This window comes from Sciurus carolinensis, chromosome 1, assembly GCF_902686445.1.
Source record: "Sciurus carolinensis chromosome 1, mSciCar1.2, whole genome shotgun sequence".
In the NCBI taxonomy this organism is placed as follows: domain Eukaryota; kingdom Metazoa; phylum Chordata; class Mammalia; order Rodentia; family Sciuridae; genus Sciurus; species Sciurus carolinensis.
Window position 1 is genome coordinate 62,983,112 of NC_062213.1, and position 19,464 is coordinate 63,002,575.

Consider the following 19,464-nt stretch of genomic DNA (forward strand, 5'->3'; position numbering starts at 1 on the left):
TGTCATAACTAAACACAATCAGTAAAGTTTTAAAAATTTGACTAAAAATAATCCCATGTTTTATAATTCCCTCCTTGGTTATCTCCTCTTTATCTCTTAAATGTTTCATATTTTCATCTATTTTTATCACTGTGCTGAATTGTGTACATTTACTTAGATCAATATTCTAATTCATTAATTTTCTCTTCTGCAGTTTTTCATTGGTTGTCTTACATATTCACTGAGATTTAAACTTAAAATAATTTAGTTTTTCATTTCTAGATTTTTTTTTGTTATTTAAGAAAATTTGTTTGCTTTTCTTATAATGACCTGTTTTTTTTCTATAATATTTCCATAAAAAAAACCCAACTGTCTTTATTGGGGATGTAATTGGATATAATTACATTTGAGACTTTGTATATGCTCATATTCTCAAAGTTTAACCTGACAGTTTCTTATCTCTGTTGACTTTTACATAATAAGGTAGATCATTTCCTTGTACATGTTATATGTTATAATTTGGAAGTTGAGTTTATCTTTAATGTGGATTGTTTTTCTGTGAAAACCATGTGCACTTTTGCATTCAGATGCTGCATGGTGTTTGGGCCCTTGGTACTCCAAGTGTTGTCCTAGATCAGGGCTAATTTCTGACATTAATATTTTATTGTGGTAGTTTCCCTTACTATGCATTTGGTAAGATTCGCTGGTACATGACTCATTTGAAAAAATTTTTCCTTCTTTATGCACAACTTCCTATAACTTCCCTGGGCAAAGATATTGGCAGAGAAAGTTTTTCAGAATCAGCTTGCAGGTTTCCCTGATCTTCGTAGCTCTCATCCTCCTTGGACAGGTTGGGCTATTGTCTTTTTGAACCAATGGCAGAGGCTTAGAGAAGAGAAAACCAAGGCAAAGTAGTGCTTTCTGAATCTTTGATCCTGTCATGTCCCTTAGTCTACTATTGTCTACAGTGACCCTAAAGTTAACCCCAAAGTCAAGAGGGAAGGAGCCTACCCTCTACCTATGGAGGCTGAAGAAGAAGTGAATATTTCTGAACAATAACCTAACCCACTCCAAGGGAATATACCATTTTACTCTAGATGGCAGTCTCCAAAGATAAGCATGCTGCTTTCATCATGAGTCTCTATTGCTTACCCTCTCTGAATTCAGTTTCTTCATCTGGAAAATGGGAGTATTAATATGACTAGCCATCTCATGGCACTGTTCTCAGAATCAAATGAACTACGTCTACAGTAGTTCATTTACAGCTTGGACAAGACCTGGAATGTGCTAAGAATTAAATACATGGGACCTATTTTAACTATTGTCCAGCTCCTCTTATCTCCAAGCAATCTCACTGCTTGGTCAGTTGCCACGTGGTGCTAATATCTGTGACTTGTGAGCTCGAACTCTCTACCACTGATTCATCTGGACCTGGAAGTCCTCCCTTTGATGACTACACCCCAAGTTACCCTCTTCAAGGTTGCACACTCTTGAGGTTTTGTTGTGACTCACCTTTGGTCCCAGATAAGACCACGTGTCCTGCAGTCTCCCAGTTAGAATCACTTTTCCTATTGCTGTGACAACTTCTGACCACACAGACTCAGGGCTGGAAGGTCAACAGATGGTCCTAGGTTGCTTCTTCCCATATACAATTTGGTTTAGCCAACAAGCTTCCTCTACACTGCCACTTCAGTATGCCAGCCAAAGTAAGAGATCCCTTCCTCAATCATTGACTTCCCTCTACCTAAAATCCTCCCAATTCTAGGAAATTCTGGGAATCAGAAAAGCAGGGTGAGAACATACCTCACAAACCAGCTTCTCCTCCTTTTCCTTCCTCCTTCCTCCTCACAAGAGAAGGTGTGAAACTCCAACTTCCTCCTTCTATAGTTGTCCTCCTCTTCTTTTCAGAAGGGACATTCTATCTTCCCCCTTTCTGTGAGGCAATACTGATGAACGGTTGCCAGGGAAAATACTTTACACAAAGAGAAATGAAAAACATGTCCTTTTAATATTTGCAAATGACTATCTTAGTTGCATTTTATTTTAATAAGCAAATTCCACATTATCACCATGGAGAGAAATAAGTAATATGTTGGAGACAAAATCTATTTCTAAATATTTAAAGAACCATCATGTCAAAGAGAGATTAAGCATGTTCTGGATGGTACCATAGGGTAAAACTGGGACCAAAGGGCCTGAAAAGTTACTTGTAATAAATACTTAAAAACTAGTATTTTCATATGTATTTTATTCATGTGGGAAAAGTGCATCCTAAGACAGGTTTTTCTAAGTTAATTCAGAAGAATATTTCAACATATCTCTACATTTTTGCTTTTACGTGTTATTAAATCACATGGTGAAGATGCTCTTGATGAAGGAATTGACTTGAAGACCCTTGCCCCTGAAGATTATGGTTCTTCCTTCCTTTCTCTATCTCCTTTTTCTTCTCTTTCCACCCCATCTCCTTATCTCCCAAGTTGCCTTTGCTACCAAGTCTCACTAAGCAATTATGTTTTCCATAGACTTGACAGAGGTTGAAAGTACAGTCAACCCTCTGTATCTGAATTCTACATGTGTAGATTCAACCAACCATGGATTGATAATATTAAAAAATATTGGTACTGAACAGGTACAGATCTTCTTTGCTTGTCATTCATAAGTGATACTGTGATCATTTACATAACATTTACATTGTATTAAGTATTATAAGTAGAGATGATTTAAAGTATATGGAAGGCTGTTCAGAGGTTATATGCAAATATTACACCATTCATATAAGGGACTTAAACATCTGCAGGTTTTGGTATCTGTGGAGAGTTCTGTACTGACTCTCAGGTGGATAGCACGGGATGACTATATATGAGTGGACAAAAATATTAGTTTGTAAACACAGAGGCCATCTTGGATTGTGAAAAGTTGGGATGACCATTTTTTACCATGAGCTTTCTGTGAAAGGGCTTCTGAAGCTGGCTAAGGACTCAGGCTGTTGAAGTATAAACTGCATGGTCAGTATATTAAAAGATCAAATGCTCACATACATGTGCAAATTAGGTCTTATCTTTCTGCCCATGTTGTCCTAAACTGTCCATTATTCCCATTACTCATGATCTATTTTAAGCTTGATTAGTTTCTCCTTTTCCTAAGGCCACACCTGGTATTTAACTTAATAAAATGTCTCCAGGACAGCAATATTGTAAGGGGCCATGCCCTGAGATAGTCTAACTCCTAAAACTTCTATGTGAAGGGCCCTAGGTCAATGACTATTTTTGTTTATTGAAAAATTGATTGAGGGTCATACTTTTCCTTTTATTTCAGATTTTTTTCTGATAAATCAGAATCCTAATAGTTAATTGATCTTTGGAGGTTATTTGTTTTGACATGTAATTTTACATTTTTATGAGGTACAGTATGATATTTTGATAAATATATACGTTGTGTGTGTTGGTCAGTTTTCTGTCACTGTGACAAAATGCTCAAGAAAATCAACTTAAAAGGAGGACAGATTTTAATGACTGAGTTTTCTATTTTCAGTTGATTATTCCAGATTTTAACAAAGGGAAGTTCAGTGAACAAAAATCTATAGGTATTTCTTCACTCTGTTGATTGTTTCCTTTGTTATGCAGAAAGTTTTTGGTTTAATGCAATCCTATCTATCTAATTTTACTTTTGTTGCATATGCTTTAAGAGTCTTAACCAAAAGTAATGTCAAAGAGTGTTTCCCCTATGTTTTCTTATAGTAGTCTTTAAAAATTTGCTCTTTTTAGATATACATGACAGTAGACTGTATTTTGACATATTATACATACATGGAGTATAACTTATTCTAATTAGGATTCTTTTCTGGCAGTTATACATGACGTGTAGGTTCAGTGGTCTCGTATTCCCATATGAATTTAGGAAAGTTGTGTTAGATTCATTCTACCATCTTTCCTATTCCTCTCCTCCCTCCCTTCCCTTCATCCCCCTTTGTCTAATCCAGTGAACTTCTATTCTTCCTATCCCCCTTATTGTGTTAGCATACACATATCAGAGAAAATATTCTGCCATTGGTTTTTGGGATACTGGCCTATTTCAGTTAGCATGATAGTCTTAAGTTCCATCCACTTACTGAAAAATGCCATAATTTCATTCTTCTCTATGGCTGAGTAATATTCCATTGTGTATATATATACCACATTTTCTTTATCCATTCATCTGTTGAAGGGCACCTAGATTGTTTCCATCACTTGGCTGTTGTGAATTGAGCTGCTAATAAACATTGATGTCTCTACATCACTAGAGTATGCTGATTTTAAGTCCTTTGGGTATATACCAAGGAGTGGGATGACTGGGTTAAATGGTGGTTCCATTCCAAGTTTTCTGAGGAATCTTCATACTGCTTTCTATAGTGGTTGCACTAATTTGCAGTACTACCAGCATGAGTATGAGTGAACCTTTTTCCCCACATCCTCATCAACATTTATTGTTAATTGTATTCTTAATAATTGTCATTCTGACTAGCATGAGATAGAATCTCATTGTTGTTTTAATTTTTATTTCTCTAATTTCTAGAGATGTTGAACATTATTCTTATATTTGTTGACCATTTGAGGCATTAGACCAGAGACACTGTGCCTAAACTTTTCCTTCTCCATGTTGTTCTTGTCAGTCGTTTGGCAACAGTGATGAAAAAGCTGACTAAAACAATGTGGTTATTCAGTTTTCCTAGCACCATTTATTGAAAAGGCATATTCTTGGAGCCTTTGTTGTAAATCAATTAGCTGTAAGTTCATGGATTTATTTTTGTTCTCTTTTCTAGTCTGTTGGTCTATGTATTTATGTATATCCCAGAATCATCTCTTGGTCATGATAACTTTGCAGTATATTTTGAAGTCAGATGATGTGATGCCTCCAGCTCTGGTTTTTTGCTTGAGATTGTTTCGCTATATGGGTCTTTGTGGTTTTTTTTTTTTATTGTAAACAAATGGGATACATGTTGTTTCTCTGTTTGTACATGGCGTAAAGGCATACCATTTGTGTAATCATAAATTTACATAGGGTAATGTTGTTCGATTCATTCTGTTATTTTTTCCCTTCCCTCCCACCCCTCTTTTCCCTCTATACAGTCCTTCCTTCCTCCATTCTTGCCCCCCTCCCTAACCCTAACTCTAACCCTAACACTAACCCCTCCCACCCCCCATTATGTGTCATCATCCACTTATTAGCGATATCATTCGTCCTTTGGTTTTTTGAGATTGGCTTATCTCACTTAGCATGATATTCTCCAGTTTCATCCATTTGCCTGCAAATGCCATAATTTTATCATTCTTTATGGCTGAGTAATATTCCATTGTATATATATACCACATTTTCTTTATCCATTCATCAATTGAAGGACATATAGGTTGGTTCCACAATCTGGCTATTGTGAACTGAGCAGCTATGAACATTGATGTGGCTGTATCTCTGTAATATGCTGATTTTAAGTCCTGTGGTATAGGCCAAGGAGTGGGATAGCTGGGTTAAATGGTGGTTCCATTCCAAGTTTTCTAAGGAGTCTCCACACTGCTTTCCAGAGTGGCTGCACTAATTTGCAGCCCCACCAGCAATGTATGAGTGTACCTTTCTCCCCACATCCTCGCCAACACCTGTTGTTGCTTGTATTCTTGATAATCGCCATTCTAATTGGGGTGAGATGGAATCTTAGGGTGGTTTTGATTTGCATTTCTCTTATTACTAGAGATGTTGAACATTTTTCCATATGTTTGTTGATTGCTTGTAGATCTTTTTCTGTGAAGTGTCTATTCATTTCCTTAGTCCATTTGTCGATTGGATTATTTGCATTCTTGGTGTAGAGTTTTTTGAGTTCTTTATAGATTCTGGAGATTAGTGCTCTATCTGAAGTATGATTGGCAAAGATTTTCTCCCACTCTGTAGGCTCTCTCTTCACATTACTGATAGTTTCCTTTGCTGAGAGAAAGTTTTTAGTTTGAATCTATCCCAGTTGTTGATTCTTGCATTTATTTCTTGTGCTATGGGAGTCCTGTTAAGGAAGTCTGACCCTAAGCCAAAATGTTGAAGATCTGGACCTACTTTTTCTTCTATAAGATGCAAGGTCTCTGGTCTGATTCCGAGATCCTTAATCCATTTTGAGTTTAGTTTCGTGCATGGTGAGAGATATGGGTTTAGTTTCATTCTGTTGCATATGGATTTCCAATTCTCCCAGCACCATTTGTTGAAGAGGTATCTTTTCTCCATTGCATATATTTGGCCCCTTTGTCTAGTATGAGAAAATTGTATTTATTTGGGTTTGTATCCGTGTCCTCTATTCTGTACCATTGATCCACCTTTCTATTTTGGTACCAATACCATGCCGTTTTTGTTACTATTGCTTTGTAGTAGAGTTGAAGATCTGGTATTGCGATACCCCCTGCTTCCCTCTTTCTGCCAAGGATTGCTTTAGCTATTCTGGGTTTTTTATTCTTCCAGATGAATTTCATAATTGCTTGCTCTATTTCTGTAAGGTACATCATTGGGATTTAAATTGGAATTGCATTAAACCTGTATAGAACTTTTGGTAGTATGGCCAATATTAATTCTTCCTATCCAAGAACTTGGGAGATCTTTCCATCTTCTAAGGTTTTCTTGAATTTCTTTCTTTAGTGTTCTGTAGTTCTCATTGTAGAGGTCTTTCACCTCTTTTGTGAGATTGATTCCCAAGTATTTTATTTTTTTCGATGCTATTGTGAATGGGGTAGTTTTCCTAATTTCTCTTTCTGAAGATTCATCGCTTATGTATAAAAATGCCTTAGATTTATGTGCATTGATCTTATATCCCGCTACTTTACTGAATTCACTTATGAGTTCTAAAAGTTTTCTGGTGGAATTTCCAGGTTCCTCTAAATATATAATCATATCATCAGCGAACAGGGATAGTTTGAGTTCTTCTTTTCCTATTCGTATCCCTTTAATTTCTTTGGTCTGTCTAATTGCTCTGGCTAGAGTTTCAAGGATGATATTGAAAAGAAGTGGTGAAAGAGAGCATCCCTGCCTTGTTCCAGTTTTTAGGGGGAATGCTTTCAGTTTTTCACCATTTAGAATGATATTAGCCATGGGCTTAGCATAGATGGCCTTTACAATGTTAAGGAATGTTCCCACTATCCCTATTTTTTCTAGTGTTTTGAGCATGAAGGGGTGCTGTATTTTATCAAATGCTTTCTCTGCATCTATTGAAATAATCATGTGATTCTTGACTTTAAGTCTATTGATATGGTGAATTACATTTATTGATTTCCTGATGTCAAACCAACCTTGCATCCCTGGGATGAAACCCACTTGATCATGGTGCACTATCTTTTTAATATGTTTTTGTATGCGATTTGCTAAAATTTTGTTGAGAATTTTTGCATTGATGTTCATTAAGGATATTGGTCTGAAATTTTCTTTCCTCGATGTGTCTCTGTCTGGTTTAGGTATCAGGGTAATATTGGCTTCATAGAATGAGTTTGGGAGGGTTCCCTCCTCTTCTATTTTATGGAATACTTTGAGAAGTATTGGAATGAGCTCTTCTTTAAAGGTTTTGTAGAATTTGGCTGAGAACCCATCTGGTCCTGGACTTTTCTTTGTTGGTAGGCTTTTGATGACTTCTTCTATTTCATTACTTGAAATTAGTCTATTTAAATTGTGTATGTCCTCCTTGTTCAGTTTAGGCAATTCATATGTCTCTAGAAACCTGTTGATGTCTTCAAAATTTTCTATTTTATTGGAGTATAGATTTTCAAAATAGCTTCTAATTATGTTTTGTATTTCAGTCGTGTCTGTTGTGATATTTCCTTGTTCATTCCAAATTTTAGTGATTTGAGTTTTCTCTCGTCTTCTCTTTGTTAGTGTGGCTAAAGGTTTATCAATTTTATTTATTTTTTCGAAGAACCAACTATTTATTTTGTCAATTTTTTGTATTGTTTCTTTTGTTTCAATTTCGTTGATTTCAGCTCTGAGTTTAACTATTTCCTGTCTTCTACTACTTTTGGTGTTGGTCTGTTCTTCTTTTTCTAGGGCTTTGAGCTGTAGTGTTAGGTCGTTTATTTGTTGAGTTTTACTTCTTTTATTAAATGCGCTCCATGAAATAAATTTTCCTCTAAGTACTGCTTTCATAGTGTCCCAGAGATTTTGATATGATGTTTCTCTGTTCTCATTTACCTCTAAGAATTTTTTAATTTCCTTCCTAATATCTTCTGTTATCCATTCATCATATAGTAGCATATTGTTTAATCTCCAGGTGTTGGAGTAGTTTCTGTTTTTTACTCTTTCATTTATTTCTAGCTTCAATCCATTATGATCTGATAGAATACAAGGTAGTGTCTCTATCTTCTTGTATTTGCTGACATTAGCTTTGTGGCATAATATATGGTCTATTTTAGAGAAGGATCCATGTGCTGCTGAGAAGAAAGTGTATTCGCTCTTGGTTGGATGGTATATTCTATAAATGTCTGTTAAGTCTAAATTATTGATTGTATTATTGAGATCTATGGTTTGTTTGTTCAATTTTTGTTTGGAAGATCTGTCCACTGGTGAGAGAGACGTGTTTAAATCCCCTAGTATTATTGTGTTATGGTCTATTTGGTTTCTAAAATTGAGAAGGATTTGTTTAACATACATGGATGAGCCACTGTTTGGGGCATAGATGTTTATGATTGTTATATCTTGCTGATTTATGCTTCCCTTAAGCAGTATGAAATGTCCTTCTTTATCCCTTCTAACTGACATTGGCTTGAAGTCCACATTATCTGAAATGAGGATGGATACTCCAGCTTTTTTGCTGAGTCCATGTGCATGGTATGTTTTTCCCCATCCTTTCACCTTTAGTCTATGGGTATCTCTTTCTAAGAGGTGAGTCTCTTGCAGGCAACATATTGTTGGATCTTTCTTTTTAATCCAATCTGCCAGTCTATGTCTTTTGATTGATGAGTTTAGGCCATTAACATTCAGGGTTATTATTGAGATATGATTTGTATTCCCGGTCATTTGGTTCATATTTAAAATTTTATTTATTTATTTATTTATTTATTTTTTGACACATCTTGGTTCCTCCTTTATTTGACAATTCCTTTAGGATAATTCCTCCCTTTGCTGATTTGCTTCTTTGTTTTTTATCTTTTCCTCATGGAATATTTTGCTGAGAATGTTCTGTAATGCTGGCTTTCTTTTTGTAAATTCCTTTAGCTTTTGTTTATCATGGAATGATTTTATTTCATCGTCAAATTTGAAGGTAAGTTTTGCTGGGTGTAAGATTCTTGGTTGGCATCCATTTTCTTTCAGAGCTTGAAAAATGTTGTTCCAGGCCCTTCTAGCTTTTAGGGTCTGGATTGAAAAATCTGCTGATATCCGTATTGGTTTCCCCTGAATGTAATTTGGTTCTTTTCTCTCACAGTCTTTAAAATTCTGTCTTTATTTTGTATGTTAGGTATTTTCATTATAATGTGCCTTGGTGTGGGTCTGTTGTAATTTTGTGTATTTGGAGTCCTATTAGCCTCTTGGACTTGATTTTCCATTTCATTCTTCAGATTTGGGAAATTTTCTATTATTTCATTGAATAGATTGTTCACTCCTTTGGTTTGTTTCTCTAAGCCTTCCTCAATCCCAATAATTCTCAAATTTGGCCTTTTCATGATATCCCATAGTTCTTGCAGATTCTGTTCATGATTTCTTACCATCTTCTCTGTTTGTTCAACTTTGTTTTCGAGGTTAAATATTTTGTCTTCAATATCTGAAGTTCTGTCTTCCAGGTGTTCTATCCTATTGGTTATGCTTTCTATGGAGTTCTTAATTTGGTTTATTGTTTCCTTCATTTCAAGGATTTCTGTTTGTTTTTTTTTCAATATCTCTAACTCTTTATTGAAATGTTCTTTTGCTTCCTGAATTTGCTCTGTTAACTGTCGATTGGTGCGATCATTCAGTGCCTGCATTTGCTCTTTCATCTCATCATTCAATGCCTGCATTTGCTCTTTCATCTCATCGTTTGCTTCCCTGATCATTTTAATTATGTACATTCTGAACTCCCTTTCTGTCATTTCTTCTGCCATGCTGTCATTGGATTTTATTGATGTAACATCTAGATTTGTTTGGGGCATTTTCTTCCCTTGTTTTCTCATATTGTTCATGAATCAGTGGGTCATTAAGTTATTGCAGGTTTCCTCTATCGACTTATAATGTCCCTGAAGATTGCTAGTATATCCCCTCTTATCCTTCAGTAGCCTGAAGTCTTGGAGGAAGTTGATAATGCGGAGCTCCACGAAGAAGCTGCCTCTCTAGGGGTGGTGACCCTCAGGTGGCGTATATTCCTTGCAAGTGGGCAGAGGTGCCTCCACTTGTTGACCAATGGTCATCCAACGGGGAACTAGGTTGCGGGCTGAGGCAAGGCCTGTTTGTGCCTGTGTCTCTGGTTTTACTGTCCCTGTGGGAAAACCTCACCCGGCAGGGAAGACTCACCTGGTGGGGAGGTCTCGCTGGTCAGTTCCCTTCCTAGAGGTTCCCCTCAATCTACAACTACCGCCTGGGCTGGGCTGTCTTCCTCTGCAAAGTTCCCAGAGGCCCGGACCTACCTCCTGGGCCTGGGAGCCTCACCCTTCGCAGGTGAGTCTCCTTAGGCTGCCTCTCCCAGAGAATCTGCCCACAGTCCTGGAAACTTCGCTCCGCCCCTAGTCGTGTCTCTGTGCAGCTCTTCTACCAAGAAGCCGGTCCTGGGACCCTGCTCTGCACCTAATCGCCTGGCTATGTGGCCCCTCCTCTGAGCCGCCACCTGGAGCCCCGTACAATAGCTCCGATACCCAGAGACCCGCCACACACCTCCTCCTGCGGACAGCCGCCTGGTTTCCGACACAGTCACTAGGAGCCCAAGCAACTCACTTCGAGTCTCCTCCTCCCGCCAACCGCCCGTAGTCCTAGGCAGTCACTCCAAGTCCAAGTGACCCGCCCTGTTCTTCCTCCTCCTCCTCGGGGTAGCCCCCGGGTGTTCAGGAGTGGTGGCTCTGAGACCAAGTGACCCACCACGCTCCTCCTCCAGGCAGGCCACCGGTGTTCAGGAGTGGTCGCTTTTAGTCCAATCAACTCACCACTCGCCTCCTCCTCTGGCAACCACCTGTGGCTCTGATGCAGTCACTCCTAGACCAAGCGACCCGCCGCACTTCTCCTCTTCCTCCGGCAACCCCCCGGTGTTCAGGAGCGGTCGTTCTGAGTTCAAACAGCTCACCACACAGCTCCTCCTCTGGCAACCGCCTGTAGCTCTGATGCAGTCACTCCTAGACCAAGCGACCCACCGTGCTCCTCCTCCAGGCAGGTCACCGGTGTTCAGGAGAGGTCGTTCTGCGTTCAAACAGCTCACCACGCAGCTCCTCCTCTGGCAACTGCCTGTGGCTCTGATGCAGTCACTCCTAGACCAAGCGACCCGCCGCACTTCTCCTCTTCCTCCGGGCAGCCCCCCGGTGTTCAGAAGCGGTCGTTCCGAGTCCAAACAGCTCGCCACGCAGCTCCTCCTCAGGCAGCCACCCGGAGCCCCAGTGGTTGCTCCGAGTCGAAGCGCTGTGCTGAACCGCCTCCTCTACAATGATCCCAGTTGTCCGTGTTTACCGCTCCAGTGGGGGGAGGGGCATCTTGCCAAACAACTCTACTTCCCAAAGTTCCCTGCGTTCCGGGGCTACCGCCCCATCCAGGACGCCTCCCCAATGGGAGAGACTCACCCGGCGGCTTTGAGTTGGTCCCAAGTCTCTCACTATCTCCTCTTTTGAATCTTGTGTCCTGGAGCAGCGTGAAATGCAGCCGCCCTCTAGTCCGCCATCCTGAAACCCCGTCTTTGTGGTTTTATAAGAATGTTAGGCATGTTTTTTTTTTTTTTCTATTTCTGGTGTTTAATAGTAATTACTTTGAATCTGTAGATTGCTTTAAGTAATATGGACTTTGTACAATATTAATTCTACTAATCCATAAGTATAGAATGTTAAGTTTATTTGTGTCATTTTAATTTCTTTCATCAATGTTTCATAATTTTCAGTGTAGCTATCTTTTATCATGTTGCTTTGATGTATTCACTTTATTTCTTTCATAATTTGTAAATGGGATTTTTTATATTTATTTTTTCAGAATTTGCAATTATTAGATAGAAACACCACTGTGTTTCTGTGTTGATTTTGTATACTTCAACTTTACTGAATTTTAAAAATTAGTTCCAACAGTTTTTTTTATCTCTATATAAGATTTTGTGATCTGCAAACAGGGATAATTTAACTTCTTTTCAAGTTAAGTATCTTTATTTCTTTCTTTTACAAAATTTCCCTGCCTAGGACTTTCAGCACTCTGTTAAATAAAAGTAATGAAAGTGGCATTATTGTCTGATTCCAATTTGTAGAGGAAAAGCTTTTGGTTTTTCTCTGTTCAGTATGACATTGGTGGTGGGTTTGTCACATATGGCCTTTATTAATTTGAGGTGCATTCCTTCTATATCTACTTTGTTAAGGGTTTTTATCATGAAGTGATGCTGCATGTTGTCTAATGCCTTTTCTGCATCTACTGAAATAAGAGTAAAAGAATAAAATAAGGGTCTTTATTTCTGAAAATAAAGCCAAACTAATGGACAAAAAATGCATATAATGGCTTAGCTACTTTTACTTATTTGTACTTATATCAGTGTGGACATATATAGCTATAAATATATACTTTTATGTAATTGTGGAGGAACATAAACACAAGAGTCATCCATTCCCTCATTCATTGTCCATTACATAATGAAATATTACACTTAACATATATCAATAATTATATAAATTGGATACATGACAAATAATTAAATATTCACCATATTCCATATTCCATTATTCACTCAACATTCTGTTTGAGCTTTTTTTTTTTTTTTTTTTTTTTTTGGTACTGGGAATTGAACCAGCCCCTTTTTCAAAAATATTTTATTAGAGAAAGGGTCTTTCAGAGTTGCTAAATGCCTCACTAAGTTGCTGAGACTGGTCTTGAACTTGCAATCCTCCTGCCTCAGCCTCCTGAACCCCTGGGATTACAGGCATTTGCCATCACACCTGGCTGTTTGGGCTCTTTGTATTGTGTACTTACACATTAGGATTAGGAAAGACAGTAGAATGAATCAGATATAACTTTCCTATGTTCATGTATGAATACACCATTAATGTAACTCTATATCATGTACAAGAATGGGATCCTAATTAGAATAATTTATGTTCCATGTATGTAAATATTTCAAAATATATTCTATTATCATGTATATCTAAAAAGAATAAATTCAAAAATAATAATAGTGAAAAAAGTTATCTAAATTCCATAATTGGTTCAGATTTTCATAGTTTTTACCTAATATGCTCTTTGAAAATTATTATTTTTATTGTTCTTTTTAGATATGCATGACAGTACAGTATGTTTTGACATATTATACTTACAGGGAATATAACTTATTCTAATTAGGATCCCATTCTTGTGGTTGAACATGATGTGCAGTTACATTGGTGGTATATTCATGTACGAACATAGGAACGTGATGTCTGATTCATTTTATTGTCCTTCCTATGCCCATCTCCCCTTTCCCTTCACTCCCCTTTGTCTAATCTACTGAACTTATTGTGCTAGCATCTGGATATCAGAGAGAACATTCAGCTTTTGGTTTTTGGAATTGGCTTATTTCACTTAGTATGATCGTCTCTGGTTTCTGTTCAAGGATTTCGTCTAAAACATCTCATTATTTCTTTCTTTTTTTAAATATATTTTTAGATGTTGATAGACCTTTATTTTATTCATTTATTTATATGTGGTGCTGAGAATCGAACCCAGTGCCTCACACATGTAAGGTAAGCACTCTACCACTGAGCCACAACTCCAGCCCTCATTATTTCTTAATGTCATATGTTCTTAGATTCCTCTAGGCTGTGTCAGCTTCTCAGACTTTCCTTATTTTTAATGACCTCAAAAATTTTGAGGAGTATTGCTCAAGTATCTTGTAGAATTCACCTGTACTGGGATCTTCCTGATATATTTTCTTGTTATTAGCCTGGGGTTATGGGATGAAGATGTTGAAGATAAAATGCCATTCTTATCACATCACACAATCAGCATGACTTATCACCGTAGATGATAATCACTGGTGATGATCATCACCTGACTGAGGTAGTACTTGTCAAGTTCCTCCACTGAAAAGTTACTCTTTTCTCACTTTCCCATACTGTATTCTTTGGAAGGGTTAGAATATGCATTCCACATATAAGGTATGAGGTATTGTTCTCTAGCACTTCGAGGGACTAACTACATAAATTATTGGAATTCCTTTGCAGAGAAGATTCATCTCTTCATTCATTCATTTATCATTTATTGATATCTGCATAGACTCATAGGTATTTATCTTACACTTTGGGTTGTCTTTTGATGTTACTTTTGTGTTGCTCAAATTGTTTTGTCTTTGGTCATTGACAGATTGTTTTTTTCAGATTGTTTTCTCAGTTCTTTTAACATATACCATCATTGTGGATTATTTTTAGTACGTCCTTATTTTCTGACACTACAAAATGCTATAGGATCGATTTGTATATTTCCTGCCCTAGTTCTACAATCAAATATTTATTCCAGAAGCCCTGGTTCCTTGAATAGAAGAGTGGTATTAGAAACCAAGATCCGTGTACTGGGTGTGCTCATTGCTGCTGGAGTGCTCTTATTTCTATGCCTTCTCCACTGAAAAAACAATGAAGTACACACATGTATACTAACTCCTGTATATGAACATACATATGAATATATCTATACATTCATGTACATCTATATAAAACTAAATATGAATTTACAATACTGATATATCCAAATTTAGTCTACTATTATCTAGATATTCTAGCCTTTTTCCCTTGCTTACATGCAACAGCTCATTCTAACAGTGAGAAAACCAACTCTTGCCTTCTGCTATCCATTTACTTAATTGTTTGATTCTATTACGCATGTATAGTGGCTTCAGTTTATTGGCTTTTATTGAAGAAAGATGAAGTTAAGTATTCATTTCTAATTGCCATTATGTCCTAACCATAGCAATAGCATTAAGTATTGATCTACTATTCTTAGTCCCATTTGGAGAATGTTAAGGAAATTAAAGTAATCATTAAATATTTGTCTTATACATAAAAGGATTTTATTTAATCCAATAAACATTTGCAAATGGGCACTCTAATAATAGGTACTGATGAAGTTACTGGTGGAGTGAAAGGACCCTTCAGAAAAGAACAACATATAGTGTGTACATTCATTGAGCACCTACTGTATTGCAAAACATTGTTCTGAGTATTGGACAAATGAAAATGAGAAAGATCCATTCTAAGAAGTAGAATTAAGAATTCAAGTTGTGCTGGGGAGATAGCTCAGTTGGTAGAGTGCTTGCCTTATAAGCACAAGGCCCTGGGTTCAATCCCCAGTACCACAAAAAAAAAAAAAAAAAAAGAATTCAAGTTGTAATATGGTAGACATACAAAGAATAGGCACAGAACTAGGGGGTGACACACAGAGTTTGCTCAGTATTAAAATATTTGTATAAGCAAAAGGGTAGGGAGAGTGCTTTTTACTACACAGAGTGGGGAAGGCTTCACAGAACTGATATTTGATCTGGGCCTTGAAAACAAGCAGAAATTGAATAGCAGAGAGAGGGAAAGAGGGTCCTTGACCAAAGGGTCAGCATACGCTAAGGCACAGAGGCATAAAACACACACTGTTCTTAGATAATTTTGAGTATCTCACTACTTTATCCTAATAATATCCCTTTACCACTCAGAGACATTAGTTCTTGGTAAACCATAAACATAAAATGATTAATGGAGACTTGTGCTTTGGAAACACAGTGACATTCATAACACCTGCACTATTTCCAGCATGGGACAAACAGTGCAGAAGTGAGGTACTAATAGCATCCTCAGAGAATTAGCATCTTAAAACAACAGACACGAAGATTATGCCAGAGGAAGCAATGGGATAATTAGGTTTTATGATCTCTTGGGTCTAATGGAACAAATCACTTCATTTTTCACTTGAGATTAACCCAACGGCTTAACCATAATTTTAGAATGTCATAATATTTATCATAGGCTTTCTGAGTATATGACGCTAAAACATTGAATAATCTCCTACAAGGTTATATGAAAATAAGGGATTCTTTGCCTTTTAAATATTAAAACTGCTATCTTCAAATTTTTATTCAATTTTGCCTATTTAGATTTATCATGCTTATTAAATTACTTTTTTCCTTCTTTATGAAAGTCACCTTTTACCCTTCTGTCATGATGTTATGTTCACATGTTCTTTTGCTTCATTGTTGTCATCACCATGAATAGTTTTTCTGTTATATCACCCAAGTACCCATCAGCATTCTAAAACTGGAGCCATATACTGAGAGTTCTTTACAACATCAACTATAATCAAAAGTTATTTCAGCGATAAGGTCATGGTAATTGTACCTTCATTCCAAAATATTGGCTATAAACCTAGAAAATGCAACAGCATGGGACCTAAGGTTTTTAAATAATGATAATGCTAGTAACCGTGTTATATGTTAAATTTGAATAAAGAAAACTTAATAGCAAGGCATAAAGAAAATAAAATTTAGAACAGAAAATTTCTTCTGTGAGCAAAACTTCAAAGAACTGAAGGACTAGAAATATCACATTTATTTATGTATTTCCTAAACAAAAATATAGAACTTGCTGGATAATATTTTGGGATTTAATGCTTATTTTTCTTGGCAACAAGGATTGATTTTATTTGGGGGGATTTTCTGTGATAGTTGACATCAGGGGGATTTGAATACCAACAACACCTGCAGTCAGTAAACACCACACTTGAACCTGCAGTAATGGGCCATTTCGTACTCTGTCATGTCCCCTGGAACCTCTTCCTATCTTGCCACTTCAGTATCCTTCACTCCTACTAGGTCATTCCTGCCACTTTCTTCAAGAACCACCATTAGGCTATTCAAATTACTTAACCTAGACAGCTGAAAGAATTAACTTACCAAGAATTTACTTACCCTCCTCCCAATCTGGAACAGCCCAATGACTAATACAGAAATATAGAAGACCAGCACCCTCCACCCCCGCCCAAACTGGAAATAACTCTGTGCTATTATTCATACCACATTCCATACTGCAGGATCTTGTCAAGTTTGGAAGGATTCACCTGAAATAAAGCTTTTGCTTACTGGTTTGGTTTGAACTTATGGACATACAGACACTATCATGCTAGAAAGATCTGTAGGAGATAAAAATGCCATGGGTAATCTCTGGAAAGTCATAAGAGGAGCATAACATCACAGACATCTAGGTTTTGGAGTAAGAGAAGTACAGAAGGAGGCATATAATCATGGGATTCTTTTGTCACACCACATACTACAACCAGAAACTGACAGTACAGTTAATAGTTTAACAGTTTATTATTTCAAATGTATGAAAAAAATCTGGTCTTCAGTACCCCTAGTTCTCCTGAGTTCCACCCACTTAGACACAACAATCCTACTTTGAGAACTTAACTATAAATTAATATTATGAAACACAGATAAAGACTTACATAAAAATATTTGTCACAAAATTGCTGATAAAAATAAATTCAAAAAATTTATTATTTTCTGATAATAATTAATAAATTCAAAAAATTAGAAAAATAGATAAATTAGAGTATATACCCAAGATGGAATATTGTGAAATAATTGAAAATTAGTTTACCAAAAATTTCAGTGGCATGAGAAAATGCTTATATTAGAGTTTTAAAGGAAAAAATAATTTTTAAGAAAATTTTGAAGAAAAAAATACAGGAAAATAAACTTATTTTATTAGGTATGAATATTAATTATAAAGCTGCAGTCATTAAAATATTGAAGGATTTATGGAACAATCTACAAATAGTAATGTAAAGAGTAATAACTAAGATTTTTGACTCTTAGAATATGTCCTATACTGGTCAAAGTAATGGACAAATATTAACCCAATTTTCCCAACATCGATACGAAACACATACTATTACTAACTATACAAAGACATTAAATGTCTTGCCTTTCTGAAACTTAATGAATAACTCAGAAACATAACAAGTGTATGTGCTACACAAGTGTATGATGGAGGTAGTATTATAAGTCAGTGGGAAAACACTGGACTATTCAACAAATGGTGTTGGACACATAGCTGTCAAATTGGGGAAAGATGAAATTGGCTCATGAATTCATGCCAAATACATAGCCATATTATAAAGAAAAAGGAACACGGAAAATTATTAGAATAATATATAGGGAAACATGTTCATGACTATTGATCAGGACCAGGGAAGGGAATAGGTGATCACTCACAAGTACTCACAGAAGAGAGTTCAATGACTGGAGTATTTACAAAGTTGTGGGGACAATTAAGGGAAGCCAACAAGGAATAATGAGATATCCCAGGGGTTGGAATAGCAAATAGTCATTACTGTTAAAATACCTAAGCTTGAAGGGGAAGGGAAAGGGAAGGGAGTAGACACAGGAACTGTGTGAGACCTAGACCTGCAAAAAAAAGAACCACTCAATTAGAGTCATGACCTTAGACAGAAGAATGCAATCATTCTCAAACTTTCACAAAGCGGGTAATAAGTCAGGAATACAAATGCCTCAACTTTCTTCTCTTCCTGCCCCTTGATCTCCTGCAGATGCCTCCCATTGGTCAAACTCACTTGGAAGCCAGTGACTAAGGGAGTACATTCAGCACAGTCTACAGAACCAGGATCTTCATTTGACATAGAGCACAGAGAGTAGGAGGGTGGAGGGTGAATTTGGGATGGTGAACACTGAATACCCAATGAAATGACTATTTTGAGAGTTAAGAAAGTATTCATTTTAGATAAGACAAAAAAGAGGACAACTCTTAGAAAGATTGACACATTTGTCTATAATCAAATGTAGAACTTGTTTGATAGTTCAAAAATATTTACAAATGAAATATTTGAACTATATCAAAATTCACATCTAGAATATATTTGTACATATAACTGTGTGCATATATATGTGTGTGTGTGTGTGTGTAGGTATGCATATATATGTATATATATTTATATATACACACATACCAAATATTGAGAGCCATGTGAGGAGAAAAGCTCTCACATACTGCTGGTGGTAATGTGAATTGATACAGCCATTATAGGGAGAGTAATTTGGCAAAAACAAGTGATGTTAAAATTGTCTCTACCTTATGATCCATCAATTTCTCCTCTAAAAATATTGTCCAGAGAAATTCTTGCAAATGTGCTCCAGGAAGTCATATTTTAGGAATATCCATTATAGTGTCTTCTGAATATAAGTGGAAACATTGAAAAAAGCTAAATGTTATTCAGAGGGAATAAGTAAATTATGGTTTAGTCATATTATGAAATATTAACAGTTAAAATTCATGAACTGTTTACTCATTTTTGACAACATGGACATATCAAAATAATCAATTGAATAAAAAAGAA

At 36.5% G+C, this 19,464-nt stretch overlaps 1 non-coding gene across 1 annotated transcript; it reads left to right on the top strand.

The window, feature by feature from the left end:
- Window positions 1-15,352: 15,352 nt before the first annotated feature.
- Trnai-uau (transfer RNA isoleucine (anticodon UAU)) lies at window positions 15,353-15,421 on the top strand. Its single transcript has one exon. It is a non-coding gene; the product is annotated as a tRNA-Ile (tRNA).
- The last annotated feature ends 4,043 nt before the right edge of the window (window positions 15,422-19,464 follow it).